Source organism: Neofelis nebulosa, chromosome 11 (assembly GCF_028018385.1).
Source record: "Neofelis nebulosa isolate mNeoNeb1 chromosome 11, mNeoNeb1.pri, whole genome shotgun sequence".
In the NCBI taxonomy this organism is placed as follows: domain Eukaryota; kingdom Metazoa; phylum Chordata; class Mammalia; order Carnivora; family Felidae; genus Neofelis; species Neofelis nebulosa.
The window spans coordinates 9,176,760-9,189,950 of NC_080792.1; the positions used below are offsets into that span (position 1 = coordinate 9,176,760).

The 13,191-nt window shown below is 34.0% G+C and overlaps 1 protein-coding gene across 1 annotated transcript in view; it reads right to left on the minus strand.

Annotated features, from left to right (window-relative positions):
* The window catches only part of CCDC102B (coiled-coil domain containing 102B), a 194,715-nt gene that overhangs the window by 135,683 nt on the left and 45,841 nt on the right, over nucleotides 1–13,191 (minus strand).

Here is a 13,191-nt window from a genome sequence, read left to right on the forward strand (position 1 = left end):
GAATTATTTTAAAAAGTGGTTATGTTGGCCCAATTCCAATGCCTAGAAAATAGTTTTGAAGCAAATTTTGATATTCTAAATGGGAACACTAAGCAAATGTTGGCATGGCCCAGTCTGATGACATGACTTATTTTGCTACCCCTCTAAGTAGTCACTTCGCACTTGTGATCTTGTTCTGGTACCAACACTCAGCCTCTGACAAATACAACTAGATGTATTCTTAGGCTTATAATAAGCATATGAAACATTCGTCTTTGTGAGATTTGGTGAAACTATAATGAATTTATCTTTGTGACTGAATGTTTCAGGAATTTTCCTTGGAAATACCTAGCTATGAGAAATTAAAAATTTACTCATTGGATTTTGACCAAGCTCATAGCAGAAGTAAATGATCCTTTCCTTGGCTAATAATGGCGTGTGATGTACTTCACGCTTTGGAAGGATTTCTCAAACTCAGCACTGTTGACATTTGGACCAAATAACCCTGTGATGTGAGGATGTTTTGTGTATTATAAGTTGTTTTGCAGCATCCCTGGCCTCTACCCACTAGTTACCAGTAGCACACCCAAGTCGTGACAACCAAAAACATTTCCAGACATTGCTACACATACCCTGAGGGGCAAACTGCTATCACTTGAGATCCATTGTTTGGAGTGATGGAGTAGTGACAAGGTGACCATCTGTCAGCTGTGGCCTTGGGGAAAGGGACCCCACAACCCAAGACTTGTTTTCCCCATATACATATAGTCAGGAAATTAGACTAGATGACCTCAAAGGCTTATCTTACTAAAACTTAATAGCTTTATTATTACCCGTCCCCCATGTCTCCCTCCCTCCCCCACTCTCTCACACACACACTCTACTCACACCTGTCAAACACAGTCATTCATACAGTCTTTCTGCATTAGGGTATCAAATGCATAAGAAATGAAAACAAAAATGTTACAAAACCCATTTCCAATGTAGGAAACCCATTTCTAATTCAGTTTTACAGTACTACAATGAACGTTTCTTAGTAACCTCAGCTCCAGGAACGCCACATATAAAGAAACAGAAATGTTTCTCCTTGATACAACCAAATTTATAAGGCCAAAATCTTTTTTTTTTTCCTCAAAAGAACACAATTGAACATTTACAATAGATGAAAAGTACTTTTTTCCACTCAGGAACTATATTAAGTTACAATTTAACTTGCCAACCAAAGAAAAGGCAATCTACATAGAGAAAAATTAATTTTACTAAGTTGATTTAGAAAACCTATCTAATTTCTGAATCCTTAAACTATAATTGTTCGACAACCTTCCTAAAAATCTCATTCAAGACAGAACTAACCCTCCTCAATGCATAATTGTTCTGATTAAGATTAATAAATATTAAGTAGTAAACTATAACTTGTTAAGATTTATGAATACATTTTCTCCACATGAGTTTCCTTTCACTATTTCCAAAATTCATTGCTTTTTGCTAACCTGTCCTTTAGAATTCTTGTAAAAAGAAATACCTGCACTCTGAAAGAAAAAAAAAATATTGCTTTATATGTAAGGAGTTTCCTTTTTTTGGTAATATATCCTAGCTATGATAAAAATGTAATAAAAAACTATGAAAACAGTAATGCTTCATAGCATAATCTACTATTTTAAAGAAACAATGAATCAAGTCTTAAAGAGATATGGGTTTGTTCTTAACCCCAGCATGTGCCTATGTTAGAATATACACTTAACTTCACTGAAAGAAAGTCGGGGAAATAAAAAAAAAATATGTAGAAAATTATTATCATTTTTCTTATGTTATAAGGATCTCTATAAATGGCAAAGCATACTCTGATAAAAACATCAGGTCTATTATAATTATAAGGCATGAATTTTTAAAGTACTATATTCAATTAACCTTTAATCTTTTTGTAACATGCATTATCACAATATTAACAGGCTTGAAATCTCTTAATAAATATTTAAAACAGAGTATATTTGAGGTAAACCAAAGCAGCTGAAGAATTAAAAAAAATCCTATGAGACAGTTAGAAAATAACCACAATTATCAAAGCACCATTAGTATAGTTATAAAATGTATTTTCCAGAGAGAGCAAAACATTAAGGTTAGTCTTGACTATCCGTTTTTAAGCCTCAGATGAGACATTTCACAAAATTCATATATGCTATCAGCAGACTTTAACAGAACGGACTCCAAATACAAGTTTTCCTCTCCTCACACGCTATATCCCACTAACATGACAAAAATGTGGCCGTTGTTGAAGTAAAAATAAACCCATAACAGTGCTGAAATGAAGAAAGAGTGCTTGCATTACACAAGACATTTGTGGAAACTTCTAAACATCAAAAGCATGTTGGATCTGATGACAGGGAAACCGATGTGGGGGACATGACAAAATACAACACCCAAAAGAGAAGGAGGCTGCCTCCAGGTAGAAGTCAGTCTCGCCAGAGTGTCCGGGGAGGATCCAAGGGTAGTACAAACCTAAACTGATGGGGTTATTTATCACTAGGATCATCATGGCACTACCTGACTGACCACGGGGTATTGGGATCTGGTTTCTTCTCCCACACATAGCAGCTGCTTGGAACACAGAAAAAAATGCACGAAGAAATGCCTTTTTTTAATTGTATTTTTTAAGTTTAATTAATATGCAGTGTTATATTAGTTTCAGGTGTGCCATATGATTCAGCAATTCTATGCATTTCTCAGGGATCATCACAGCAAGTCTACTCTTAATCCCCTTTATCTGTTTCTCTCAATCCCCGCCCCCTTCCCTCTGGCAACCATCTGTCTGTTCTCCACAGTTAAGAGTCTGGGTTTTTTGTTTGTTTCTCTCATTTTTTTTGGCCTTTGTTTGTTTTTTGGTTTCTTAAATTCCACATATGAGTAAAATCATATGGTACTTGTCTTTCTCGGACAGACTCACTTCACTTAGCATCATATCTTCTAGGTCCATCTATGTTGTTGAAGAAATATTATTAAGCAAAGGAGATAATTTCCCTGAGGACGGTTATTAGCATGGACACCCAGGACAGGGACAGAAGTATAACAAAGTTCGAGGAAAATTCAAGACTACAAAAGCCACTGAAGAATAAAGAAAAGAGACCCTACTGCTAGTGAAATCCACAAAAGAAATCCACCGAAGAAATCCACTGAAAAATAAAACACATTTTTTAAAGATTGTGGATATTTAGTTTGCTCAACTGCTCTCCACCCACAGCGGGAAACAGGTTTTATCCTCCCACAAATCCCTTGTCATGGGCCCTTTCAAGGCTGGGTCTGCTGCGTAAACAAATGTACCCACTTCACCAACCTCCTCTGCAAAGATAGGCCAATTTATTGTTATAAGAATTATTTTGCATTTAAAATCCAGAGTTTGGTGTTTTGCAAGCACTCAATAAATGTCAGGTGTAATAACAATAGTAACAGTAATAATGATATATAGATTCCATTATACAATATGAAAAAAATAATATTCTTTTCATTCTAAACACTTAAAAGGAGTAAATATTAGTCAGGATTTCATTTAATTCTGGTTAATTGATATTGATGAATTCAAATCTCTTTTATGTCCAACTATTGGAAACAAGAGAGTTAAAATTTTGTGAAAGCAAAGGACATACAAAACATCCATTTAATTTAAATAAAAATATGTATTACCATTAGCTAATTAAATAAAGGCCTTAATGTTCTCATTATATATCTCCTATTACCCAATTGTCCAGGCATAATTTTTTTTAAGTTTTATTTTTTTTAATGTTTACTTATTTTTGAGAGACAGAGACAGAGTGCAAATGGAGGAGGGGCAGAGAGAGAGGGAGACACAGAATCTGAAGCAGGCTCCAGGCTCTGAGCTGTCAACACAGAGCCTGACGTGGGGCTCGAACTCACGGACCGCGAGATCATGACCTTAGCTGAAGTCAGACATTTAACCCACTGGGCCACCCAGGCACCCCAGGTATAACTTCTTTTGACTTTAAAAAACTACAGGAAAGAAGGGAAAAAAAGGGAACTGAGGTTCCTATATTTTAAAAAAATATATTTTTAAAAGACAATCTTATTTTGGCATATTCCCACACTATAGGGTCATACAAATGTATATGTTGATTTTTTTTCATGAATTTTAAGATATCCTAAATCAATAAAAATGGAAACATTTTTGGTAATGATCCAAATAAAAACAGTATAATTTCATCTAAATCCTAGAGGTAGGAAAATAAACATATGTTAAAGTTAGGCCTATGAATATTATTAAACGACCTTCCTAAAGATTTCAATGACAGTAGTGTGTTTTATAGGATAGTATAAGATTGGTACTACATCTTTTTTCTTTAAATAGAAATTGCATTATTATTGGCTCAAACTAGTCAGGCTCTACCTTTCTGAATAATGATAGAAATAAACACTAGACAACTATAATAAGGTAGCTTCTGTATTTACAATTTCCTTTATCTGTTGATGTCTAGAAACCTTGAAAAATATCTCAATGACAATTATCCTACTTATGATATCTCTGAGATCTTAAAATTTGAAACTAATACATATTATCACTTTAACTAAAATAATCTACAAGGGCTCAGCAGTATATGTTATTATTAAAACTTTTAAAATACTCATAACCCAATGCTTTTGTCTTCTATTTGTTCCCCAAATTGTTCCACAGGCCAAGCTCAGATGATGCTCTAGGCAATTTGAAGAATAATAAAATAATTATATTTTGATATTTTGACAGCATATAGTCAGAAATAACTGAAGCAATTATTTTTCACATTAGCTTTCAAATGTTTTTGAAGTAATGGAGTCCTTTCTTTTAAGAATAAAAGATACATATATATTACACAGAGGTCATGTATGTCAAAAGTGGAACTTTTCCCATTAATTCTTGGAGAAGGACTTGGAAACCTGCCCACTTGGAAACTCTCATCACATCTAATTTCCTCCAACAATAGCCCTTGGAGGTCATCCACAGACTCCCCAGACTCCAAGGAGCACTTTGGAAAACAACTAATATAATCAAATCATTATTTTACAGATAAAGAATCTTGACTTCAGCGATGAAAAATTACTTGTCAAAATATTTTTCTGTCTGCCCACTCACTCTTATTAATTTTGTGAGAAACTTATAAAATTCTCTTAAAAGGATTTTGTTGAAAAATAATATTTAAAACATAATATACGTTTATTTGAAAGAGATCAGAAAATATAAATAAGCACAAATAAGACTATTAGGCACAATCCCCACGAGCAGACAAGTAATCTTGTTATGTACCATTCACAACATTGTTAGCTAAGTACTACAGCTGAAAAATAGATCAGTTATGCTTCCTTTGTAATGGTGGGAGATACAAGATATGGTAATCTGAATGTGTTTTCCTTTATGCCTAAAATTCTACTAATTTGGTAGGGCTTTTCCTTCAACCTTGGTAGGGCATGTATCTTAGCAAAGTCATCAACATACCAGTCACTTCTTCCTCATCTAGTGTGATTAGCATTACGCCATTGTTCTGACAGTGGTCAGAACCTTTAGACCTTACATGATGGAAGATGGAAAAGTTAACATAGGTCCATGACAAAACTGTCCTTTCCAAATGAATGCAAAATGTCTCTGAGCCTAAGACCACTCAGCAAAAATGGTGGAACTGGCAACTCTGGAGCTAAGAAACTGAAAACGTGTTAAAACTGCCAGAATCTACCCACTGGAAATCTGCAAGATAAGCACAGGTTTAGGGCAACCAAATAGATAACTTAACCAGGAGAAAGTCCTCTGAAACAAAGTAGGAGGTCTTTGTGAATCAAATCAATAAATTAATTATATTCCTTAAGAAACTATATGAAAAAAAAAAAACAAAACTAAACCTAAAACTAGAAGAAGAAACTAAGATTTGAGCAGAGATAAACAATACAGAGAATAAAAAAAAAATACAGAGCATCAATAAAACCAGAAGTTTGTTTTCTTTATTAGATCAACAAAACTGGCAGCCTTTGGTTAGAATAATGAGAAGGGTAGATATAACAATTGTATTGATAGAATAGAAAGAATAATGAGAAGGGTAAAGATAAAAATTGTACTGATAGAATAGAATTGAAAATAGGAACATTTCTACCAACTTTACAGAAATTAAAAAAAAAAACATTATAACAGAATACTATGAACAACTGTATGCCAACAAATTAGATAATCTAGACAAAATGGACAGATTCATAGAAATGTAGAAACTACCAAAACTGACTCAGAAATCAATAGAAAATCTTAGACCTATAACAAGTAAAGAAAAATGAGTAATCCTAACATGTAAAGCCCAGAACTAGAAGAAAGCTTCACTAGTGAAATCTTAAATACATACATACATACATACATACATACATAAAGTTATTAATATCAATCCTTCTCAAACTCTTTCAAAAATAGAATAGGAGGTAATACTTCCTAACTGACTCAATGAGGCTAGCATTATCTTACCAAACCAAAGACATCACGAGAAAACTACAGACCAATGTCCTTTATAAATATGGATGGAAAAAATCCTCAACAAAATTCTAGAAAGTAGAATATAATAGCATAGTGATAGGATTATATACCATGAAAAAGTGGGATATAGTCCAGGAATGCAAAGGTGTTTCAACATATGAAAATCAATCAATGTAATATAACACTATAATAGAAGGGAGGACAAAAATACATATTATCATATCAATAGATGAAGAAAAAGCAGTTTGCAAAGTCCAACAACCTTCTAATAGAAACACTCAGGAAACTAGGAGTAGAAAGGAATGTCCACAACATGAAAGGGTACATATGAAAAACCCACAGCTAACAAATCACACACTGAAAGCTTTCTCTATTAACTCTCTAACGTATCAATAAGAAAGGATGCTCACTCTCACTTCACTTCTATGCAATATTTTGCTGGAAGTCCTAGCCAGAGTAAACAGGCAAGAAAAAGATTTAAAGGCATCTAAATTGGATACAAACTATCTCTAGTCACAGGTGGGGTGATCTTACATGTAGAAAACCCTACTCCATATAAAAACTATTAGCACATTAACAAATTCTGCAAAACTGTAGATTATAAAATCAACACAAGGATCAGTTGCATTTCTGTACAGAAGCAACAAACAATATGAAAGGATATTAAAATAACAATTCCAATTATAATATCATCCAAAAGAATAAAATAACTTGTAATAAATTTAAACAAGATGGTGCAAGTGCTGTGCACTGAACACCACAAAACATTGCTGAAGGAGAGGACAAATATATAAATAAATAAAGACATCCTATGCTCAACAATTAGAAGACTTAATATTATTAAATGGCAATACTTCCCAAAACTCTGTTGATTCAATGCAGGCACTATCAAAATCACAACAGTTTTTTCTGGTGAAAATGGAAAATCCAATTTTAAAATTCATATGTAATTGCAGGTACCCAAATAGCCCAATAATCTTGAAAATAAGAACAAGTCGGAGGATGTACATTTTCCAATTTTAAAATATACTACAAAGCCACTGCTATCAAAACAGCATGGTATAAGGATAAACATATAGATCAATGGGACAGAACTGAGAGTCCAATAGTAAACCTATAAATCTATGGCCAACTGATTTTCAACAACATTACTATGACAATTTAATGGAGAAAGAACAGTCTGTTTAACCAGTGATGCTGGGACAACTGGATATCCACATGCAAAGAAATGGCATTGAGCCTTTACTTCATACCATACACACACACACTAAAATAACTTAAAATGGATCAAAGACCTAAATTTGAGAGTTAAGGGGCATGTGGGTGGCTCAGTCGGTTGAGTGTCCAGCTCTTGATTTTTACTCAGGTGATAACCTCACAGTTTGTTGGTTCGAGCCCTGCATCTGGCTCTGCACTGATAGGCTACAGCCTGTTTGGGATTCTCTCTCTCCCCTCTCTCTCTTTGCCCCTACCCAGATCGCACTCTCTCTCTCTCAAAATAAAAAAAAATAAACTTAATTTTTTTAAAAAAATAAGTAGATTTTAGAGTTAAAAATATAAAACTCTTAGAAGTAAACATAAGGACAAATCTTCATTACCTTAGATCTTGGCAGTAGTTTCATAAACATGACACCAAAAACACAAGCAACAACAACAACAACAACAAAAATAGATAAACTGAACTTAATCAGAATTTAAAACTTTTGCATGGATGAAAAAAAAAAAAACTATGATGAAAAGGAAGAGTACGAGAGAAAATGTTTGCAAATCACATATGTGATAATGGCCTAGCATCCAAGAATATATAAAGAACTCTTACAACTCAACAACAAAAAGGTAAACAATCCAACTTACAAATATGCAAAAGACCTGAATATATATGTCTTCTAAAAAGATATACAAATGGCTAATGAAAAAGCAGATGAAAAGATACTCAGCAACTTAGTCATTAGGAAACGCAAACTGAAGCCACAATGTGATATTACTTTACATCCACTAGGATGGCTATAATAAAAGAGACATATAATAACAAGTGTTGGTGAAAGATATGGAAGAAATAGATCTTCACCTGTTGCTGGTAGAAATATAAAATGGTGCAGGTGCTTTGGAAAACAGTTGGGCAGTTTCTCAAAATGTTAAACATAGAGTTTCCCTACGACCCAGTGATTGATCCCACTCCTAGGTATAGATGCAAATGAAATAAAATCTTTCATCCACATAAAAACTTGTACTCAAATGCTTGTAGCAGTATTATTTATAATAGCTAAAACATGGGGGAAAAATACCCAATGCCCATTGACTGATAAACGTGGTATATCTACACACTGGAATATGATTTGGCAGTAAAAATAAATAAATAAATAAAGTACTGATACATGTTATAACACTGAGGAAGCTTGAAATCATTATGCTAAGTAAAAGAAGCCAGAAAAGGGCAACATATTCTATGATTCCATTTATATGAAATGTCGGGGATGGGAAAATATAGAAAGAAAGTAGATTATTGTTTGTGCTGTTGAGGTTGAAGGGAAATGGGAAGTGCCTGCTAAAGGCTGCAGGCTTCTTTCTTGGTTTTCTTTCACCTTAGGTGACAAAAATATTCTAAAGTTGATTGTGATGATGGTTGCCCAGCTCTGTGAATATACTAAAGCCACCGAATTATATACTTTAAATGGGTAAACTGTAAGTCATGTGAATCGTATCTCAATAAAGCTGTTTTATAGCAAAACAAACAAAACAACAGCCTTTGTGAGAGGCAGCAAGTTTGCCTAAGTTATCAGAGCTCCCTTTAATCCTTATAAGCTCCACAGCATTACCAATATAACTCATCTCTATAGTCAGCCATATTTTTTTGCTGCTTTTTTTTCCCCTCCCTCGTGCATGATTTTCTGCTTCTCTACTTATATCCAGTATGAACCCATAATATAAGGACATGTATTCATTTATAAAACACGTCCATGTACTCTTACACCACTATGTGATGTAGATTATTAAAGTAGTATAAAAATACACATTTAAAAAATAAAATTTTGGGGGGCGCCTGGTGGCTCAGTCGGTTAAGCGTCTGACTTCAGCTCAGGTCACGATCTCATGGTTCGTGGGTTTGAGCCCCGCGGCAGGCTCTGTGCTGACAGCTCGGAGCCTGGAGCCTGTTTCGGATTCTGTGTCTCCCTCTTGCTCTCTGTCCCTCTCCCGCTTGTGCTCTGTCTCTCTGTGTCTCTCCAAAATAAATAAAAATGTTAAAAAAAATTTTTTTAAATAAATAAATAAAATAAAATTTTTAAATGTAAATAACTAGTTCTTATTCTCTTTGTACTTTTAAATTGCATTATACAATCCACCCACACAGTATGTGAAAAGGAATTCCTAGAATGCACTGCTGGGCTTCCTGTCATCATACTTCCTTATAATTCTTTTTAGAAGAGAGCTATACTTTTCATAGAATTTCCTGCTACACTGCCAGCTCACACACCTATATAAAGATGCAAAACCATGTGTGTGCGTAAAAATTTCCTGCCAGAGAAAATTTTTGGCATTTGCATTCTTTGTTTATTTACCAGGGTACTGGGGGACAAGAGCAAAGTATTTAGAAACATCTGTCAACCTCATGGAAACACACCTGTGAGTCAGTGTCCAGTTCTCTAGATGGTTGCTATATGTTGTTAAAAAGGAACACAGAAAGCATCTTTGTACTATTCAGAATAAACACTATCAAAGTTTAGAATAATGATGCTGAAGATTACTTTTTTCATATACGTACCCTATCTGCCTTATAATTGTCTACAATTCTTCAAAATTCTGGCACAAGTTCTTTTCAGTTTTTGTTTTGTTCTGTTTTCTTGAGTTTTTCTCTTTTTCATCTTTGCAGTGATAGATATGGAAAAGATGCATTAAAAGCTATAACTAGAAATTACTTTGACCAGAAGGCATAACTATTTCCTTATAGTTATACTCCTCCAACTCTGTGAATTCCTTCAGAGCGGTTCCCATGCCTTAATCACCTTTTATTCTTGGTTCCCAGCACACTGTCTTCATAAGTGCCAGGTTTCCAATAACCACTATGATTTACTCAATCAGTTATATATCAAAGATTTGAATAGGTTTTTTTTCACATAAACATGACAATTGAGTGACTTTGGGAAAAGTTTCACGAATCACTAGGACTTAGTCTTTTTTTGTTTTTTTACTTATTTAAAAAAGGGGGGTAGTCGGTCTGATGATATCCAAAATTCCGCTCATCTTTGATCTGATGACATCTGGTGAGATGGCAAACTAAAATGGTCCCATCTCACACCAAACAGCGGTAGCTACTCGATTATAATACAAGATTGTAAGAGACAAAGGAAGGCATTCTCAGCAATCAGATCCATACAAATTGGTAGATATTCAGTATGAGCTCATCAAGAGTAAATCGTTGATGAAAACGAAATGACAAAACTTAGATAAAACCAGATGATGCTTTATTTGGCATATTGATCACGAAAATTCCTTTGCTGGCAAATACTGACTTTGGGCCCAGTAACTTTTCTCATTAATTAAAAGAAATATGCTAGTACAGGTAAGCATATGGAGAGAGAAAAATGTTGATTATCTCAAGATCCTCAAGTACATCAATCTATCATAAAGTTGTTTTTCTACTGTTAGATTGTAGGTGCAAATATCGTGAGTTATATCTCTAATTTCCTTGCCAGCAAGAGCTACCTCGCTTGTTAAACTATTCGACCAGAGGTTTGATAAATACCCTCACACAAGCCCTATCACTTCGAGTTTCTAATTTACTACCTCTAACATGCCAGCAAATGTAACTTAGTAACTAGCATTTTCCTTTAAAAGATAAAAGAAACATTTCTATTTAATTCATTGCAGTATGCTTGCCAATCTTGAAGTTTATTTTGTTCCTTGAGAATCCTAATAACTGTGTATGATGTGTTTAGGAAACCGTTCTTATTTTTTGTTTGTTTGTTTTTATTTCCAGGCAAGGAACTCTTAGAGTTACTCTTAAATCTGCTTGATTTGAGGCACAAGACATTGAATCCTTTGGTTTGGATAGTTTATCACTTACACTAACTTTAAAATTCTATATATCATGAAATAGTTTTCTCTTCCTGGCAGCGTAGTGATCTAAATACCCTCTTAAAACTCTACTAATTATCAGATTTTAAATAGCTGGCATAAAACAGAAACAATGTTTTGCTGAACTTGTAAAGAAACTAAGAAATATTAGGCCAAATGTAAAGTAGAAGTAAGAAATCAAGGAAGAAGTGTGCTAAAGTCAGCTTTCATTGTGGGGGTATTTTCCTAAATTCAGTGATGTTGAGCTTCCATTTGGAGGACACCTGAGGGCACAGGAGAAGGGAAAGCCTAGAGCCCAATGGCATAGATTCTCACATTAAACTAGAACTCAAATAGCTATGACCTCAGCATAAAGTAAATGATCAATTAGCCTGCTGTGTAGAATGTAAAGGATCAATTAACATCTGCCGGTCTTAAGCTTGTGCTGAACGTTAAAGGCAAAAATATTCCCTGAAAATACAGAAGTATAAGCTGGACCTGTGTGAGTTTGGAGATCAACTTCCATGACCTCCTTAGTCTTAAAGTTCTCAGCAAATTTATTTTAAAATGGTTCAGAGTTGAAAGACCTCAAGATCCCCAAAATTCTCACAGATAAAGTCCTCTCCCAAATGATCTGCACATACACATACATATACACATACACACACATACACACATACACACACATGCACACAGCACAATATATGGGTACACATGACATAATAAGTGAAACCAGGAAGAAAAAAGAGAGCACAATAAAAACTAGAAAGACTTCATGTATTAGAATTGAGACAGACCAAAAACAAGTAAGTTCAATGAGTGCCAATATCTTAAAAGTATAAGCAAAATCAAGAGATTATGAAAGTTGCCCAAGTAGTTCTTAAATAAACAAATAGATATTCTAAATATAAAAACTAAGTGATTAAAGATTTTAAAATTCCCTCAAGTGGCTAACCAGCAGATGACCAAGCTGAGGTGGTTAACCAGCAGTTAGACCACGCTGAAGTGATAATTAGTGAACTTGAAAATAGAAACAAAAGAAAAATCTAGAATGCACTCCAGAAATAAAAGATTTGGAGAATGTGAGAGAGAGGTTATGGAATATGCAGGATTATATGGAGATATAAAAAATGTCATCTAATCATAATTCCAGAAAGAGAACACAGAAAGGATGGGGGAAAGAAATAATTAGATATATTACAATCGAGTTAGAGTATCATAAGCCTCCATATCACTAATTAATAATGAATCCAGGAAATAGTCATCAGTGGCTACCAACATCACAACATCACATAAGGAGGGCATCCATTTATTGTATGTGTCCTGATAGAAATACCCAACACTTCCTGTATAGAAGTTTTGGACACTTATTGCCAAAACCAAATGAAACCTCTAAATACAGCATTTAGTTTATAAGAAATGCAGAGAGGAAAATGAAATTCTACATGTGGTTACATCAATAAATAAATTTCAATGATGAAAGAACAAGGATTTATAGATTAAGACACTTAAATTCATTTCAACCAAATGCAATGTATGGATCATATCTAGATCTAATTCTAAAGAAAAATACAAAAATGTTCAAAAATCATAAAAATATCGGCACTATTTAGCACAATTAAATATGCCTTTCAGCTTTTCATGCAACAGCAATACCCCCTGTAGAAATATATACC